The following is a 20,698-nucleotide window of genomic DNA, read 5'->3' on the forward strand; positions in this document are numbered from 1 at the left end:
AAAGTAAAGACATATTCTTAAGAAAGTGACACTGAGGGCCAGGTGCAGGGGTTCATGCCTGTAATTCCAGCACTTTAGGGGGCCAAGGAGGGAGAACTGCTTGACCCCAGGAGTTCCAGACCAGCCAGGGAAACATGGCAAAACCATTTCTCTACAAAAAATACAAAAATTAAGCCTGGTGTGGTGGTGTGCACCTGTAGTCCCAGCTACTCGGGAGACTGAGGTAGGAGGATCACTTGAGCCTGGGAGATCCAGGCAGCAGTGAGCTGTGGTTGCACAACTGCACTCCAGCCTGGGCAACAGAGTGAGAACCTGTCTCAAAAACAAACAAACAAGCAAAAAGTGGCAATGAAAAGAAAGCACACTCTAGAGTCTCTTATAACCAGGGAGGATGTAGTCAGACAGCTGCATATCCTGTCATTTTTACTCAAGGTGTGATCCATGAACTGGTGCCATGAGTACAGGAATGGAGACCGTTTAGAAACTTTCATGGCAATTGAACTGGCTGTGATTTCCCAGCTCGCAATTATTTTCTAATAATTTACCTTATCATATTTTATAAAATGCATAACCGACTGGAAATAAATAATAATATTTTATCACAAATGGCTTCAGAATAAGAATGACTGTCCTAGAAAACGAGAGTTTGATGTATAAGTGTGTCACTCCATCTGAATTGAGGCTTACAAAATGACAAAGTAACATAAAGATTAATCATATTCTGTTAGAGAAAGAAGAAACTTTTTGAGTAGGAGGTAAAGGATTCTACTTTTGGAAACGATGGAGAATTCCCTAACCACTATTTTCTTTACCTGTGACAAATATCACACTCTTTAAACTGAACGCCGTAGAACAAATATTGTTATAAAAAATTGTAATCCCCCCAGTGTTAGGAAATTTTAAAGAGACCACCTACCAGTATTAATTCATTCAATTCTCTAGCCTCTGTGAACTGCATCCCAGGGTACAGAAAAGACGCTCACCAAAACAGTTTGAGGGACTTTGGAGACTTCACCACAAAAAGAGAAATGCTGAAGATGCATGGCTCATTCTAATCTTATACAGAGAAAGAGAATAGGTTCAGCTAATCATAATGAAGTGGTTTATTAGATGTATTTTATATAGGTTGAATGACTGCTTGTATATGTTCTTACAGAAAGAATTAAGCATTAAACCGACAGATTAAATACATCTCTTGATATGTTGCCCAGGCTGGACTTCAACTGCTGGGTCTGTGCTCAGGCAATGACACTCCCTCCTCAACCGCCCAAATAGCTGGGACTATAGACTGCACTACTGTGCCTGGCTTGTGTCCTGTTTTAACAAACATCTTGGGAGCAAGGGGCAGATCTTAAATACCATGAGGTAAACAAGCTGGTTCCATTACAATCAGGACCTGTGAGTGATTCAACCCTTTGTAAACAAGTGCGATAGAAGCAGAGCCAGCCTGTGGACACTGGAAATAGGGGAGAAGCCTGTCAGACGTGGACACTGGAAATAGGGGAGAAGCCTGCCGGACTTGGTCTGAATTCTGCATATTTTTTAAAAAGGCTATTTGAGATTTCATAGTCACACTCACATCCTCTATGCAGTTTAGAGTTCAAATTTACTTTCCCTGCTTCAGTCAGGATAAGTCAAGACGATAAATAAATCTAAAGTTGTTGACACTGTCAGCATGATTTGGGGACTGGATGCAGCTAGAGGAAAATGAATTTTCTAGAAAAACTCATTCCTAGGACTTGCAGGATTCTGATAAATTTAAAACAAAATTGAGAAAACACATGAGAGAAACAAAAGGCAGCATCAGAGAGGCACACAGCATACGGCAGAATTAACTCTTCAAGAGCTTCAGGTATTGGAATTATGTGACATTTATTGTAAACTAAGCACATTTATAATATTTAGGGGAATACAAGGAAAAAAATTAAGTAGGGAAGCATGGCTCTCAAAAAATAAAAAAGATTAGACATGAAAATTTAAATTATGGCCAGGCGCAGTGGCTCACGCCTGTAATCCCAGCATTTTGGGAGGCTGAGGGGGGTGGATCACCTGAGATCAGGAGTTCAAGACCAGCTTGGCCAACATGGTGAAACCCCATCTCTACTAAAAATATATATATATATATATATATATATATATATATATAAAATTAGCCGGGTGTGGTGGCGGGCACCTGTAATCCCAGTTACTTGGGAGGCTGAGGCAGGAGAATTGCTTGAACCTGGGAGGCGGAGGTTGCACTGAGCCAAGATCGTGCCACTGCACTCCAGCCTGGGTGACAGGATGAGACTCCATCTCAAAAAAAATAAATAAATAAATAAAATTATAATTATAGCCTCAATGGAGGGGTTGGAACATCAGATTAAGTACAACTGAAAAGGGAAGTCACCAAATCCAGCCAGGGTGAAAGGGTGAGACTCCGTCTCCAAAAAGAAAAAAATTAGATTATAATTATAGCCTCAATGGAAGGGTGGAACATCAGATTAAGTACAACTAAAAAGAAAAGTCCCACTTCAGAAGATTTGAAAGAATTACTGACAATGTAGCACAGAAAGACAATGAGTGATATTAAAATACGAATGGTTAAAATAAAAGAAGGGAAAATGGTTCAGCATATATTTTATTATAAAACTAGGAAAAACAGTGAAGAAGGAGGAAGATAATGTTAGAAAACATTAATTGATAAAAGTCATGAATCTTTGGATTCAGGAAACAAAAATGAATCTCAAATAAGAAAACTAAAAACAAATTCATATCTAAAGACATCAAAGTCCAACTGCAGAGCAGCATAATTGCAAGAGAGAAAAGACAGCTTTTCTGCCAAGAGTGAAAATTATACTTTCTTTACTTTTCAACATGAATAATAAAGCTAGAAGTCTACTTAAAATTTTGTGTTTGCCTAAATTATCATTCTAGGATGTGGGATAAATAAAGGGGTTTTCAGATAACCTAAAACGGAGAGAGTTAACCATCCTTAGATTCTCACTAAAAGAAATTCTATAGAGAATACTTCACAAACAAAGGAAAATTATCCTATTCAGACATTCTGAGATGCAGTAAGTAATGGTGAGCACAGAAATGGAAAAACGTGGGAAAATAAAAGCCAATATTGAATATAAAACAAATACAATAATTTCTAATCTTGGGAGGTTAAACCTGTCGATAGAACAACAGCAGCAATAACAACAAAATAATATCAGAACTTGAAGTGAAAAGTAGTATGTTCAGATGAGAATGGCTATAGAACAGAAAAACTAGTCACATGTCATTGATTGCAGGAATTTGAAATTGTTAACTAAGAAAAAACTAGTCATATGTCGTCGATTGCAGGCATTTGAAATTGTTAACTAAGAAAAAACTAGTCATATGTCATCGATTGCAGGCATTTGAAATTGTTAACTAAGAAAAAATTAGTCATATGTCATCGATTGCAGGCATTTGAAATTGTTAACTAAGAAAAAAACATGTTGGAGGAAAAATCTCTTAAATAATTTGAAATGATGACATGTACTGAAACATTTATATTTTATTCTAAATTTCACTAGATAGTAAATCAAGGAACAATGAAGTACAGATATTGCTGCAATGTAAAGGAAAACCTTTGTTCCAACAAGACTATTCTGAAAAAGAATGAAATTCTTTTAGAAAAAAAAACATTCTGGCCTCTAGAGGTATCTTATTTACTTTGAATGTGTTCTTACAGAAAGAATTAAAGTACTAAACAGATGGGTTAAATACATTATAATATTTATTTTTTATAGATACTATTTCTGGGACTATTATTCTAATGTAAACCTCATTTTCCCTAATTTGTGGAAAAGGAGTTAAGTACATGAATGTACATGCAAAAGAAGTGGAAATGTTTATCATATTGTGATTTTGCGTGATAAGAATATGTTTTCAAATTCTGTTTCAAGCCAAGATGGAGTAACAGTGACTAGACATACTCTCCTACCCGAAACAATTAAGACATTAGACTAAATATACACAACAATGACTTTCAAGACATCGGACGCCAGGGAAAGAAAGACAAAAGTTCCTGGGAGATGGGAAAAAAATGAAATCAAATTAGCCCTATGTTTGTCCCCAGCTTACAGCCTGGAGAGAATTTGCAGCTTACAAAACATTGAGGGTAATCCAGGTGCAACCCAGAAGTCTCCCTAAATTGAGGAAATTAAACTGGGAGTTTGGGGAGGTTAATGAAAAAGATTCTCAGGAATGTATTCCAGGCCGGGCGCGGTGGCTCACGCCTGTAATCCCAACATTTTCAGAGGCCGAGGCAGGCAGATCACCTGAGGTTAGGAGTTCGAGACCAGCCTGGCCAACATGGTGAAACTTCATCCCTACTAAAAATACAAAAATTAGCTGGATGCCGTGGTGGGCACCTGTAATCCCAGCTACTCCAGAGGCTGAGGCTAGAGAGTCACTTGAACCTGGGAGGTGGAGGTTGTAGTGAGCCGAGATAGCACCACTGCACTCCAGCCTGGGTGACAGAGTAAGACTCCATCTCAAAAATAAAAAAGCAAACAAACAAAAAACAAACAACAACAACAAAAAACAGAGTTAGAGAGAGAATCTGGGAGCCCTGCAGAGGGTCCTTTTCAAGTAATCAACTGAGTGGTAATCAGTACATGTGTATGAGAAAATTCCCACCACTTAAATGGATTAAAGGAAAAATAATCTTTGGAGATCAGACAAGACTGGGAACAGTTATTATATGGCTAGTCAGTGCATAAAACCTCATAATTCAAGGCATATTCCGAAGACTACTTAGAATTTTGTTTTACTCAGGCAAAAATTTGCCGTACACTAAACAGTGTTCTAGTTCTGACTAACAAAGTTTAAAAGCAAGACCAAAAAGCATCAAGTTATTTCTAAGGAACTGTATCTCAGAACACAGCTTAAGAATATTTATAGGACTACAAAAATATCCAGCAGCTAAAAAAGGTAAAATTTGGCATTCAATAAACTATTACAAGGCATGCAACAAAAGCAGAAAAGTACAGCCCATAATGAGTTCCAAAAAATCCACCAATCAAAAGCAACCCAAAAATAATACAGATAATAGACTTAGGATATGAAGACATTAAAGCAGTTACAATAACTATATTCAATATGTTCAAAAGCCAGAGGAAAGATAGAAGATGCTAAATATAGACATGTCAGATATAAACAAGAAGACCAAATTGAACTTGCAGAGGTAAAACGTCTCATGTGTGAGATGGCAATAATGGCCAATAAGAAATTGCTGAAAAATGATTAGTGACCTTGAGGACATGGCAGTTAAAATTTATTCAAAATGAAACACAGAAGGAAAAAGTATTAAACAACTAATTGTATCAGTGAGCGGTTAAACAACTAATTGTACCAGTGAGCGGTGAAACAACTTCAAATGGACTGATACACTCTGATACACGTGTCATTAAAGTTTCTCAAAGAAGGAGGTGTGTGTGGGGTGGGGAAGAAAACATATGCAAAGAAAACTGGCTATAATTTTTCAAAATTGGATAAAAACTATAAATCAACAGAACTAAGAAACTCAATCACTCCAAGCATTTATTCATATCCTAACAAATGCCCTAAATTTTAGTGGAATGCCCTAGACTCCAACTCTGATTTCCTAAGAAGAATTAAAGACCTGGCAAATTGGACGTTTGTTTCTTTTTTTCATGGTATAGTGAGAGTGACATCAATAATAAAATTAATAATTAACATTCATTAAATGCTTATTATGTGCAAAATACTTCTGATTTCTTAAGACCTAGGACCCTAAACTGGCACTTCTGCCACTACTATCATCTCTTCTACCATATTCTGCTGTTAAAGTCATCACAGCACCCCTCAGATTCAAGGGGAGGGGCCACATGACCTGCTGGCAGGAAGGGTAAAGAACACGTGGCCACCTTTAATCTGTCCATCTTCCCTTACAATGTGCATATCAGCTGTTACAATTTTGATAATCCTAATTTCAGGAATTTGCTATACATAGTCAACCATTAGAAGATAATCTCTCCTTTTATGTATATAATTGTATAACTTTTATGCATGGCCATTCAAAAACATTAAGACCATTAGCTCCAATTTCATATTGCCGTAAGAATATCCTATTTGCTGGTTTTGAAAGCAACGTAGGGAAGAAAATAACAAAACAACTATGTAACTGAATTTTATATTTTCCCTTTCCTGTTTCAGTTTCTTAAAACATAACATGTTTTCAACTGATGGCTACAATTTTCCAGGATTTAACTCGGAATCACGATACCCGTGGATTTATAAAACTGCAATTTCAATTTTTTTTTTTTTGTAAAGCCAAGAAAATTGTGTTTTATTTATTCTGGGTAGTATGGAGTGAAAGGTTTGAGAACAGTTTATTTTTGAAATACCAAATATTTCTCCTTGTTGATTAAAATAAATACAATGTGTTATTTAATTTTGTTTTGAGTGTAATCTTTTTTATTTGGACTTGAAAAAGTTGTGATAACTTGCCAGTATAGGATTGTAGTATGTATACAAAATATTTTAAAAAGTATTGTTTTTTTCAATGACTCATTATAGAAGTTACTATTCACAATAATACAATTGGGAGTTTAACATAAACAGACCTTTTAATTGGAAAAAGTCTTTAACAGTTAAATTGTTGATTTATTGAAACTTTAAGACTAAGTGTTTAAACATATCTATTTTAACTTTCTATAAATTTACCAAAGTTTCTATTTAATTAGTCCAAGCTACATTTTAAAGAGAAAAATAAACAACTTTGAATTAGATAAATAAGCCCAGCTTGAATCATTGTGTAATTTATTAGTCACATTACTATAGCTTCAGTTTCCTCCTCGTTTGTGAATTAGAGGCTATACTTTCACGTTCTCCAGGTTCCTCTGAAGATTAAATGACACAGTATATCTATCACCAAACAATATTTGGCACACAGTAAGACAAAGTGTATTGTAATGGCGAAAGAAAGAAAACTAACTGAAACCTTGGTTAAACAATTATGACTTTTCAAGGAACCAGTAGAAAAAAAAATACTGATACAAACAGTGGCTTTTCTGTTTTTCCTTCTGGTAATAAGACTATACTTAACTATCAATATGTGTTTCAGTTAACAAAATTTGTTGTGCAAAATCCACTTATAAAATATAGTCACTATTTTCTAGTTTGGTAATTAACTTCATTTACAAAGAAGCAATCGTATTAAGTGGTTCTTTCCAATATGTTTTACAGAAACATGTATTTTTCTGCCTTCTTTAAAGATCTAATTCAAAAGTTCACTCTGGGAAGTTTGAGATCAGTAAAGGCAGGTTGAAATACCAGAAGAACAATTATAGATGAATGGCAACCTTAATAATGAACAAGAAGAGTTTTGTTTCTTTTTAATTTTTCTAGCCAGGTCTGCGGACACAACTACTAACAGACAGCAAGGAGTGGTATGTAACAACTCAAGATAAAAGGGGTCAGAGGCTCATGGAAGGGAATTCCCCAGCGCAAATGCCAGTCCTCTGAGGTAGCTCTTTCAACAAGCAATGATACTGATTTCCTAGAAAGGACCAACTCAAAGTCAACCCACTGAAGAAATGCAAACATTAATTTGAGAACTTATTTTGTGATGAACATATTAAAATAAATTTCCTACGTCTCCATACTTAGCTGAAGTACTCACATGACGTTAGGTGAACACTGAAGGCGAAACATTGTTCTAAAGTCTATTTCTCTACACAATATTTTTGATGGGTTAAAATAATAATAACAAAGACATAAATCTTACAAGTCTAAAGGAACAGGAGTATGACCTCTAGCCACAGTTTGGTGCTCAACATAAGTTAATAAAGTATAACATAGTATTCAATAATATTGTTTTTTTCAGTTAGGAGATGGAAAATTACAGTAATAGAAAGTGAGAGTTGAAAGAGATCTAGAGTCCACCCAGATCAACCCCATATTTTACAGTCAAGGCAACTGAAATGGAGAAATCAGTGAAGTGTTCAATGTCAAAGAGGCAATCGTAGTTGGAATCAGAATTAAAATTAGACTTCTGGCCTTCCTGAGACCAGCACTTTCTCTAAGCTACAATGAGAGATTTCCATTTTGCCTTTTCCCTAGAGTCAAGGATATAAGTGTGTATAACCAACCTAAGAGTATAGAAAAGCATCCCCATGCATATATGAGCTTCTGCTTTTCCATGAGCAGCTGTCATCAGCATGTTGATAAGTGAGGCCAACACTCTTCAAACATCAGTGGTGCTTCCCACACAAAAAATTATAAGCAAGTTCAGCAGACAGGCTTTACTTACACAACACAATTTATTTTAAGAGGAAACCAGCTCTGTGGAAATACTGAGTCAGAACAATAAAGGAACCTGGTTGTTAGATTCGCATGTTCCCCTTAGTCAACTCATGATGTTTCATTTGTAAAAGTGAGGTGTGTTTTGCAAATGAAAACCAGGCATTCCACTGGGGTGATAAAAATGTCAAACTTGGAGCTGCTGGATTGAAAGATGAAAAGGAAAACAAATCAATGAGTTTCAACAGGAGGAAGTTTAAAGTACAAACTACTGAACAGTTTAAATCTCCCATTTCTAAATAACTATAAATTTTCTATATAATAATCTAAATAATTCTTCACATAAATGAATTTCATATCACAATACATGCTGTCACTTTTGGAAATAAAACAGGTAGCAGGATCTTTCTGGAAGACTTTAACATTTATTGTATGTAAGTCACACTGTTTCTTTTATATAATTTTAAGTATCATTCATTTAATACTTATTTACCAATCACTTGTGGTTTATAGGCTAAGAGAGTTCACTTTCTTAATCAGATACAATCTTATTCTCCAACTTAAAAACATGAATTTTTAAGTTTCTCTGGTCAGTCAAAGTAAACTTACTAGAAAAGTATTATGCATCAGGCCTTGGCTTATGTTCCAGTAGCCACAGCACAAGTTCTGGTGCTCTAGCAACATTCTCCTAAAAATTGCAGACAAGTGAGGGAGAGAGACACAATTATCCCAAAGAGATAAGTGTTTTGAAGGGGAAAGTTACTGGGTATAAGGCATTATTTTATCTATTATACAGACTGTAACACAATTCAAACGTTAGCTGCATAAGAGATGGAGCCTTCCGAAGATTGGTAGGTAATAATTGTACATCACGCATCAACATGCATGATGACTCAGTTTTAAAATAATTTGGCAGAATGAAGACTTCAAAAGAGCCCAGTGTAGCTGAAGCCTTGAGGGGTAGGGAGAAAGTTGCAAAATATTGTTCTAGAGAGGAAGGCAGGGCTCAGAGGGTGAAAGACCTTGTGAGTCTAGGTGAAGAATTTGTATTATAGTGGAGTATACTCTAAACATTTAATATATATTAAGAACAAAACATTTGAAATGATTTAAAATGCAGTGATGAATTAACAAATTTATATTTAAAATTCCCCCTTTATTGGTTGTGAAAATGAAATATTAGAAGTGGACAAGCACAGAAGCAAGGAGGCCAAGTAAACAGCTACTGGAGTAATTCAAGTGAAAGGAAGGTTGTCTTGAAATAAGGAGATGACAGAATCAGTCGAGAAAAATGCAATCATTTGAAACATAGTTTGAGGGTGAATTGACAGGATTTAGTGATGGTGGTGAGGGATGTTTTGAAGATAACTCCTAAGCTTTGGACTTTGGGGGAAAGAATGCATGAAGTTATCATTTGCTGAGAAGTAACAGACTAAAGGTTAAAGGTGGAAAATATTTGGCAGGATTATCAAGGCTTCAATTTAAATACGTTACATTTGAGGTGCCTTTGAAAAATTCAAATGCCAAAGTCAGGCAAGCAGTTAGATATACAGACCTGAAACTGAGAAAAAGTTTAGATGAAAGCTGAAAACTTTGGTATCATCAGCCTGCAGATGAACTTCTTTTTAAATTTATGATTGGCACATAATAATTGTACATACTTATGCGATACAATGGGATGTTTTGATAAATGTATACATTGTGCAATGAAGCCGTTGGAATGGAGAGTGTACAAAAGGAAGCAGAACCGAGTTAGTGAGATCAGTTATAAGATCAAGGACTATTTTGCAGGAATGTTACTGAGGGCATTCAAACCTCTTTCAAATCAGAGATGATGGAACTCTGCAGATGGATGCCTATTGTGGTAATCTGGGAATGAATTAGAGTCAGCGTGAAAGACAAGGAAAGGGGATTTTTAAATGAATACAATTTTAAAAAGCACTTTTGGTAAAACATCCAGTAATTTCAATGAAACAGGCAGATAAATGGATTTTTTGTTTTATCGAGAACGAAAATAGCTATGGGCCAATTCCTTGTTGGCCCTAGTGTAAAAATATTTGAGAATAACAATAAGATTTGCATGATAAAATCCATTCAATCCTACATTGTGCTAAATCAAAAACACTTAAAAGTCTATAGTTCGAGTATTTGGCAGCTTAAAAATATCCTGTTGCGGCTAGGCGCAGTGGCTCACGCCTGTAATCCCAGCACTTTGGGAGGCCAAGGCAGGCGGATCAGGAGGTCAGGAGATCGAGACCATCCTGGTTAACACGGTGAAACCTCATCTCTACTAAAAATATAAAAAATTAGCCGGGCGTGGTGGCGGCGCCTGTAGTCCCAGCTACTCGGGAGGCTGAGGCAGGAGAATGGCCTGAGCCCTGGAGGTGGAGCTTGCAGTGAGCCGAGATCGCACCACTGCACTCCAGCCTGGGTGACAGAGAGACACTCTGTCTAAAAAAAAAAAAAAAAAATCCGGTTGCTTTGTCCCTCCTCTGCCACCTTTCTCCTTTCTTCCTTCAAAGTAAATACTGATACACAAAGCAATCCAGAAATTTACACAAGGTTAAAAGATAGTTCTGGTAACAGATTCAGTGGACTGCAGAACTAGTTGTGGTGCAACTTGTTATGCATAAAGGTAAGAGAAGAGGGGATTTATTTATTTATTTACTTATTTTTTTAGATAGAATCTTGCTCCGTGGCCCAGACTTGAGTGCAGCTGCAAAATCTCAGCTCACTGCAAACTCCATCTCCTGGGTTCAAGCAATTCTCTTGCCTCAGCTCCCCAAGAAGCTGAGATTACAGGCATGCATCAACCACACCTGGCTAATAATTTGTACATTCTTTTAGTAGAGATGAGGTTTCACCATGTTGTCCAGGCTGGTCTCGAACTTCTGACCTCAGGTGATCCCCCCCGCCTCAGCCTCCCAAAGTGCTGGGATTACAGGTGTGAGCCACTGCGCCCGGCTTAGAAGAGGAGATTTAAACCTCTGCTTTTTGTTCACAAGTCTTTAAATTTTGGAGGGAAAAAGAAAATTTCACAAGAAGGAAATCTTATACCTCATCACTGGTATTAAGTCTTCATTTATCAGAATGTTTCACTCATCAGAAGTTTTACCAATGTTAAAAATCAGAATTTTGATATTTATTCTACCAAATCACAGAATAAACATGCCTGCTTTCACATATGTTACCATGAAGATTTATCAAGAAATAGCTAAATAACCTCAAGAAAAGTGAGTGGAAAAGTAAACATATTTGGAAACCTTATTAATGCTAAGTATGGGGCAACTCCTTTCTCTTCTTCATTTTTATTATCATAGCATATCTTACCCAAAGTCATGCAGCTGTAACTCATTCTATCCATTCTATAACAGATATTACTTTCCATTTTCTGCCTTATCCACCTCTCTGTTGGCTGAATCTGTTCTGGACATTGTTTTCTATTCAGAGAAACCAGAGAAACAGTGTGGGGCTACTTTTTTTTTTTTTTTCTTGAGACTGAGTTTCACTCTTTTTGCCCAGGCTAGCATGCAATGGCGTGATCTTGGCTCATTGCAACCTCCACCTCCTGGGTTCAAGTGATTCTCCTGCCTCAGCCTCCCCAGTAGCTGGGATTACAGGTGCGCACCACCACGTCTGGCTAATTTTTTGTATTTTTAATAGAGACGGGGTTTCTCCATGTTGGTCAGGCTGATATTTACCTCCCGACCTCAGGTGATCCACCCGCCTCGGCCTCCCAAAGTGCTGGGATTATGGGTGTGAGCCACCGCGCCTGGCTGGGGCTGCTTTTTTGTGCAGAGATGACCACTGATTGAGCTCCATAGATCCAACCTTTTTGAATGAGACCCAGAGGAGCAGCTGGCTAGCCACCTGTGGTACATGTGATCTCACTATGAGTTGGCCTTCTATCAGTTTCTAGAATTGCAAAAGCTCAGAGAGAGAGAGAGAGAGAGAGAGATAGCAGATCACCAGAGAGAAGCAGAAAGTAGGTTGGTGGGTTTTGTAGGGCTCTACCCTAAAACAACAAGTAGAGGAATCAGATAAAGAGGGAAGCAGGCCAGTGTAGGACTAGAGACATACAGAGATGAGGGACAATATGCAGCCTTTTTTTTTGGCAGGGGGAGGGGGACGGAGTCTTGCTCTGTCTCCAGGCTGGGGTGCAATGGCACAATCTTGGCTCACTGCAGCCTCCACCTCCCAGGTTCAAGCGATTCTCCTGCCTCAGCCTCCTGAGTAGCTGGGACTACAGGTGACACCACCTCACTCAGCTAAATTTTGTATTTTTGGTAGAGACAGGTTTCACCATGGTGGCCAGGATGGTCTTGATCTCTTAACCTCGTGATCTGCCCACCTCGGCCTCCCAAACAGTCCAGCCTCATAGAAAGAAATGTTTTCTTGATTACTGACTAGTTGCCAGGTGCTTGTTCTATGGGGCCCGTCTGTAATTCCCACCTATGAGTTCCATGATATTTCCTGTATTCTTACACTAACTGCACCCAGTACCATGCTGGTATTTTACTTGAATCCTAGTTTGGATTTGTTAATATTCCAAACAGAACAAGATACGGTTCTAAGTGAATACTCCCAAATATGTATGGGTAGGTAGAGGGTACGGTAACACTGTGTGTATAATGATAGCCATCCAGCTTTATGCATAACTTTGAAGAACTAAATTCAGTATAAATAAATACTATTACATCCACAAAGTTGAATATTCCAAATGTATTACATGGATACGCATTGATTGAAATGAAGTCCAAAAATGCTTAGGTTAAAATGCACAGTTTTATATCCAGTTTGATGTAAATGGGTGCGAATGGCCAAAAATCAGAGTTATTTTTGCACTGACCCAACGTCACATATGCAAAGGTCATTTCCTTTGGCAGATGTGATTATAGATTACTATTTTATTTTATTGGCTTTTCTTTATTTTAAAATGTATGCATTGTTTTTCTAATCAGACTAATAAATTACATAAGAAAAAGAATATGCTCAAGTAAAAACAAATAACAAAATACAAAATCATAATAGACTCTGATTATAGCTGTGATAAAAATATATGGGTAAATAACTAGAAGGATACATCTTGATATTATTCCAGTAAATTTTTATGGCATCAGATAAAAAAAATGCTGTAAGTTATTTCTCTATTTTGCAAAGCTTTTCTCATAACATTTAAAAGGTAGCGTAGTGTGCCACAGATCTGGCACATGTAAGGTAGACATTTGAATCAGATATTTATAATTATATAATGGTAAAATGACCTAGCCCTTCTATGGACAGCCATATAATTTAGATGCCACTAAGCTTTACTTCGTTACAAAGATCAAATGTGACAAAAGTAGCTCATCTCTCACCCACCTTCACTTTTGGTGTTTACTAAGTACGAGCAAGAAAATGGAGACTCAATTAATGTGAGTAGGTTGAGGATAAGGAGGGGTAGGTCAATAATGAGTACCAGTTTGTAGAGTCAATGAACACTACATAAAATGTGCTAGTTAATTTAGATGCTAGTCTTCATTTTAATACTCTGTGACATCCTAAGTAATTTTCTTGGAATAATGTTTCCAACAACCAGTTCAGAAATAAATGTCTTCATAAGAATGTATATATTTAACTAGGTGTTTCAATTAAGAAAAAGGAACTAAGGTTAAAGGCATAATGTAATAAAGTAAAATTGAGTTAAAGACTCAAAATGCAATTATTATGTAGTCTAAAAATATCCACTGCTGTTGTGAATAAAATGAATTCTTAGAACCAGTTTCTCAACCAGTGTTATAAGAATGATCCCAATTACATATCTGGAAACATTTATATATAGTAGACATGTGTATTTATAAGGAAAACCTACTAATGTTAACATGTTGGTGGTAATTGTAATGTGTTGGCTCCCACAAAGAATTAATTTATCAGTCCTTGCTTTTAATACCTCATAAATCCTTCAGGTCACACCTTCCCTGACTTGGAGGAGCAACACTGTCCACCCTTACATTTTCATTTACTGTCTTGAAGTTGCTACATAAAAAATCTTTACACATTTAAAATTATTTTCAATTTCACTTGGAATTAACATCTTTCAAAGTTTGTAAGTCATTGGAGGCAATCTGGATATTTTATATATAATACATAAACCATGATTAGAGGAGACATATGAAAAATTACCTTTTTTGATATAGATCTTCACATTACTGGAAAGCTACTACATATCTATCTATGAATCCCCGAGCTTTGATCTCTGTCCTGGCAAATACATCTATTTTTTTTAATGAAACCATAAAGCTACTTAATGTTTTTCATGTCTATAGTTTCTACTTTTTTCTTTCTTTCCATATGAATATAATATGCACCTTAATAGTACACATAAGAAGGACACAAAATCACTTTTGTGGTATTCTTGCTAATAATGCATTACCCCAGTCTCTTCATGAGAAAATGTCAGACCAATTCAAATTGAGAAATCTTCAACAAAAGAATTGGCCAATACCACTTATGTTTGTGTCCCCTCCCCACCTAAATTCTTATGTTGAAACCTAATCACCAGTGTGATGGTATTTGGAAGTAGGACCTTTGTGGGGTGATGAGGTCTTGAGAGCAGAGAGTCTTCATGAATGGGATTAGTGCTCATATAAAAAAAGACCCCAGAGAGCGCCTTCTCCCTTTTCTACCAGGTGAAGACACAGCCAAAATACGGTCACCTGTGATCCCTGAAGTGGGATCAGTGCCCTTATAAAAGAGGCCTCAGAGAGCTGTTTTACACTTTCACTATGTCAGAACACAGCTAGAAGGCACCATCTGTGAATCCGAAAGTGGTAGTCCGCAGACACCCAATCTGCTGGCACCTTCATCTTGGACTTCTCAGCCTCCAGAACTGTGAGAAATAAACGTTTGCTGTTTACATACGTAGCTACCCAGTCTATTGTATTCTGTGATAGTAGCCTGAATGAACAAACACCATCAGTACTCCAAAAGCAAAAGACAAAGAAAAACTGAGGAACTCTCCCAGATTAGAAGACATGAGATCTAAATGCAATAGATACTGGATGGATCCAGGACCGGAAAACATGTATTAGCAAGACAATTGACAAAAGTTAGGTCTGTAGGTTTGTTAACAGTATTGTATCATCGTAATCGTAAGTAATTAGGTAAAAATTAAGGGAGAGTGGGCAAAGGGCAATACAAAAGCTGTGGATACTGTTTTCTTTTGGAAAAATTTTTGTAAGTCTAGGCTGGGTGTGGTGGCTCATGTCTTGAATCCCAGCAATTAGGGAGGTAGAGGTGGGTGGATAGTTTGTGTCCAGGAGTTTGAGATCAGCCTGGGCAACATGGAGAAACACCATCTCTACTAAAAATACAAAAATTTAGCCGGGTGTGGTGGCACGCGCCTATAGTCCTAGTTACTCAGGAGGCTGAGGTGGGAGGATTGCCTGAGCCTAGGAGTCAAGGCTGCGGTGAACAGTTATCAGACCACTGAACTCCAGCCTGGGCAAGAGGAGTGAGATTGTCTCAAAAAAAAAAAAAAATTGTGAAGTCTGAAATTATTTCAAAATAAAGTAAAAACAGTTTAAAAGTCACAGTAACAGCCCAAAGGGCTTAAATTTTTATTTTGTTTGTGAAAAATTGGCTATGCTGATAATTCCTATATATTTTGGTATTTTGGAAAAGCTAATGAGTGAAGTAATACTTAGTAATCCTGTTACTTCTAAAACTAAGGATTTTCTTGCTTTTGTTTTTGTTTTTGAGATTGAGTCTCGCTCTGTCACCAGGCTGGAGTGCAGTGGCGTGTTCTCAGTTCACTGCAACCTCCGCCTCCCAGGTTCAAGGGATTCTGCTGCCCCAGCCTCCCAGGTAGCTGGGACCACAGGCACCACCACCATGTCCAGCTAATTTCTGTATTGTTAGTAGAGACGAGGTTTCACCACGTTGTCCAGGATGGTCTCCATCGATCTCTTGACCTCGTGATCCGGCCGTCTCGGTCTCCTAAATTGCTGGGATTATAGGTGTGAGCCACCATGCCCAGCCAAAGTTTTTTTTTTTTAATTGAATCATTTGTCAATAGGACACCAATTAACATTTTATTCTTGTAGCTATTATTTTTATTTAAGCAAATCATACATTCCACAAAAATCTGTAAGGTATGCTATTCCAACATTTCATAAACAGTAAGAGATAATCATCACATTTTGAAAGAAACATTTTCTGATTTGAAGCCTTAAAGGCTTGTAAAAATGTGTTTTTACCTAAAAAGTGGTTTAATCTTTTATTTTTTTTTCCATTTTTGATCTCATGTCACACACAAGTCACTTGCTAGGAATATGGTAACAAGGCAATGAGAGAGCAATTTGTGTCAGCTATCAATGAAGCTGTCACATGTCCAATCGTCTTTCTCAAAACAAAGTTTCTAGAACACAGGACAGCAAAAGCTTTTAGACCTGAACTGCAATCCTAGATATGCCTTAAAGCAAACTTTATGTTACTGAATATTAAATTCTTGAAAACAGTGGTTCAACATGCAAATACTGGCAGCATCTAAACTATTTTTACATAAACAATATTTCTATAATGAAATAATATTTTTAGAAGAGACAGAATTGTGTCTTTATGATAGAGACACAAATAATGATAGCTGATGTCTGGAAAGTATTAGAGTGCAGTTATAATAATCACTATAATTGTAACAGTTCATGTTAGCTCAACTGCACATCTATTCTTCATTTGTCCCTAAACTAATTTGTTCTACATGTGAATATATAACCCTCATCAATTTAAAGTGTCATCCCTTGGCTATGTGGCTCATTAAAATATATACATAATGTATGAGTCCAACAATCCAAACTTAGAGGAGGAAAGGCTTCTTAGCCAATTGTGAAATCATAGCTACAATGCAGACTTCTGAAATTTAATGGAAATTAGGCCAAGATCACAAATATCCATCAATAAATTAGAGTTGATTAAAAATTACAGTTAAAAACAATATTTTGTTTTGAATGGTACGTGTCATTTTCAATTTTGACTCTAATAGTCATCATTAGAACAACTGACATCAGCAAATTACATAGATAATGTCAGGAAGTTTTAAAATTTTTCCCTACTAGATTGTTTTCCAAAAGACAAATAAGCGAGTTCTAAAAATTTGCTGAAGTAATTAGACATAGTTCACTTAGAGGAACACAATTCTATATCTGGCGTGATAGGATAACTAGTATAATCACTATGGTAGTAAATTACAAACAATGAGTTCAGTGGAACTAAATATTCTCCATTTAGATTAACATATTTTTGGCAATATGGTATATGGAATATGAAAAAACTAATGAGACTTGGGAAAGGATTATAACATACTTGCTGGTTATGCTAATACTACAAAATCTTTCTTGAGTATTTAAAGTTTTTTATTTGCATACATTTTATTTTATGTTTCACTTCCTGTCCACTTCCTCAAACCTGGTTTCCATTTCAGAGGTTTAAAAAGAATATCCTCATCCTAACAAGCAAAGTGTTCCTTGAAACAATTACAAAATATGTCTGTTCAGGATCTCTCAATCCAGGCTTGAATAACAAGGATAATAGACTTCTCGGGGAGCAGGCGGAGGCAACTTCATTATATCCAAGCGCCCATTTTGTGTGAACATCTGAGAGTAGAAAATACTCAGAACTTGAAGACTTTGGAAAGCTGCTTTCAGGACTGTGTTTGGGTCTCAGTTTTACATTGGTAGTGAACATGTGAAAGGTTATTTTTTTTTCCATGTCTTCCTCATAATACAACATATAAGTACTGACTTTAAAAACTTCGAGATTTTTGTGTAGGTAATTCTCTTAAGCAAAAATAACATCATGATTTAAATAAAGGTCTTGCTTCTTTTTCATTGATGTTTTACCTGGATGTACTTTTGTGCCACAGTCTGGAATAAGGGGTCCTTTTTCTGGCCAGAATAGTCTTTGGAGTCCAAAAGAAAAGGGAAAAACTACTCATGGCATATGAAAAGAGGAGGTATTACATAAATCACTGAGGATTACAGCTGCAGCATAGGTTTGTGACACGTGTGTGTGTGTGTGTGTGTGTTTCTAAACATATGCATGCAATCATGAACGATAATATCATTTCCTTTTTGTGGTAATATGTTATTTATATTTATTTTGCACAATTTTCTCATGGTATGGAATAAATGTTCTTTTTTAAATTAGTTTGAAGAGGCTGCGATCATTATTAAACATATATAAATAAATTAAAATATTTTTCCAACTTTTATTTTTCTCTTATTGTAAAAATTTCATATTCTTTTCCATGTTTTCTAGTAGAATACTCATTCAAAGCAAGAATGCTACTCGACTTCTTATTTTTTATTGCCATTTTTTTTGGTAGTCCATGTTTAGAAGTCCTAAGAAAAGCTGAAAAAATGACTTGATATTTAGAATCATTACGGCCATTTAAACTATCTTAAAGTCTTGGGAGGATGTTTCTCAGTGGTGACTTGGGCATATCTGTGTACTTTAAAATATTTGGCCGGGTGCAGTGGCTCACGTCTGTAATCCCAGCACTTTGGGAGGCCAAGACAGGTAGATCACCTGAGGTCAGGAGTTCGAGACCAGCCTGCCCAACATGATGAAACCCCGTCTCTACCAAAAATACAAAAATTAGCCAGGCGTGGTGGCAGGTGCCTATAACCCCAACTTCTTGGGGGCTGAGGCAGGAGAATCGCTTGAATCTGGGAGGCAAAGGCTGCAGTGAGCTGAGATCGCGCCACTGCACTCCAGCTTGAGTGACAGAGTGAGACTATGTCTCAAATTTAAAAAAACAGGAAAAGTCTGCATAACTTCCCTGTAAATATAATACTAGACTGACAAAGATACTTAAAAGTATTGCTGATGATCATGATAAAAGAATAAGCTTAACACTAAATGCTCATATAGACGTGTGTGTGTGTGTTTTATAAAGCACACAAAGTCATAGTGGTATAATAGTTTAAAAAGGTAGCATAAACAGTTAATTAAATATGTAAGATCATAAATGAACGAAAAGTCTTATGTGTTTTCTTGGGTGGAAAAGAGGCATATGCTTGACCTACAGTAAATGAATCTTGAATGGAAATCTAATAAGAACGGATAGCTTTCACTATTTTGCTTTCTGAATTGTGCTAAACTAACAATGTGGCATATATTTCTAAATATAAAAATATAAATTGATTTGGTTCTGCTTACTTAATTGGCTTAAAGTTATTTTTTAGAAAACCCTTTAACTTAATAATTAATCAATGACTTTTATTTTTTTTTTTCTAATTTTCACTTTAAACAAAACAAAGGCCCAAGTACTGATGGCAAAACTAGAAATGGGTCAGTACTTTAACATAGTAACAGAAAGCTTTCCTTCCCTTTGTTCCTTTATACAATTCTCGCCTTTGCTCTGATTCATTCATTCCTGATACAGCAGTGAAAAGAGAGATGAAAATTCTGACACTCACAGAGCTTACATTCTAGCAGAGAAAAAAAAGACTATGCAATGCTTCCTTTAATACATTAGCTTGACTGGGCTAAGGGATGCCCAGAAGTTTGTAAAAACTGTTTTTGGATGTGTCTGTGAGAGTGTTTCTGGAAGACATTAACACTTGAATTGGAAGACTGAGTAAAGAAGATTGCTCTTACCAATGTGGGTGGGAATTTTCCAATCCACTGGGGGCCTGAACATAACAAAAAGGTGAATTTGCTTTCTGCTTCAGCAGGGCCAGCCATTTTCTCTTGCCGTCTGACACTGGAGTTCCTGGTGGTTCTCAGACTTTCAGATTTTGACTGGAACTGTATTACCAGCTTTCCTATTTCTCCAGCTTGCAGGAGGCAGATTGTGGGGTTTCTTAGCCTCCCTGATCAAGTAAACCAAATTCCATAATAAATCTCTTGTATATATCTCTCTATATACTCTTGGTTCTGTTTCGCAGGAGAACCCTGCCTAATGCAGACTATAATCTTGATAATTAAGCAAACTGAATAGGATTAGACAGTGATTAAAAACAAATAAGTAGTGACAGTGGTAATTTTATATAGCATAGTCAGGTGAGACTTCACCCATGACATTTGAGGAAAGGTCTGAGGGAGTTGAGGGAGAAGGCTGCGCACAAAGAGTGGGGAAGGGTATTTGACAAAGTAGTCTGGGCATGGTGGCTCACATCTGTAATCCCAGTACTTTAGAAGGCTGAGGCGGGCAGATCACTTGAGGCCAGGAGTTCGAGACCAGCCTGGCAAATGTGGCGTTTATACTAAAAGTACAAAAATTAGTCCCGCGTGGGGTCACGTGCCAGTAGTCCCACTACCAGGGGAGGCTGAGTCATGAGAATCGCTTGAAGCTAAAAGGCAGAGATTGTAGTGAGCTGAAATCACACCACTGCACTCCAGCCTGGGTGACAGAGCAAGAAAGAAAAAAAAAAGAGTA

This window comes from Pongo pygmaeus, chromosome 2 (assembly GCF_028885625.2).
Source record: "Pongo pygmaeus isolate AG05252 chromosome 2, NHGRI_mPonPyg2-v2.0_pri, whole genome shotgun sequence".
Lineage (NCBI taxonomy): Eukaryota > Metazoa > Chordata > Mammalia > Primates > Hominidae > Pongo > Pongo pygmaeus.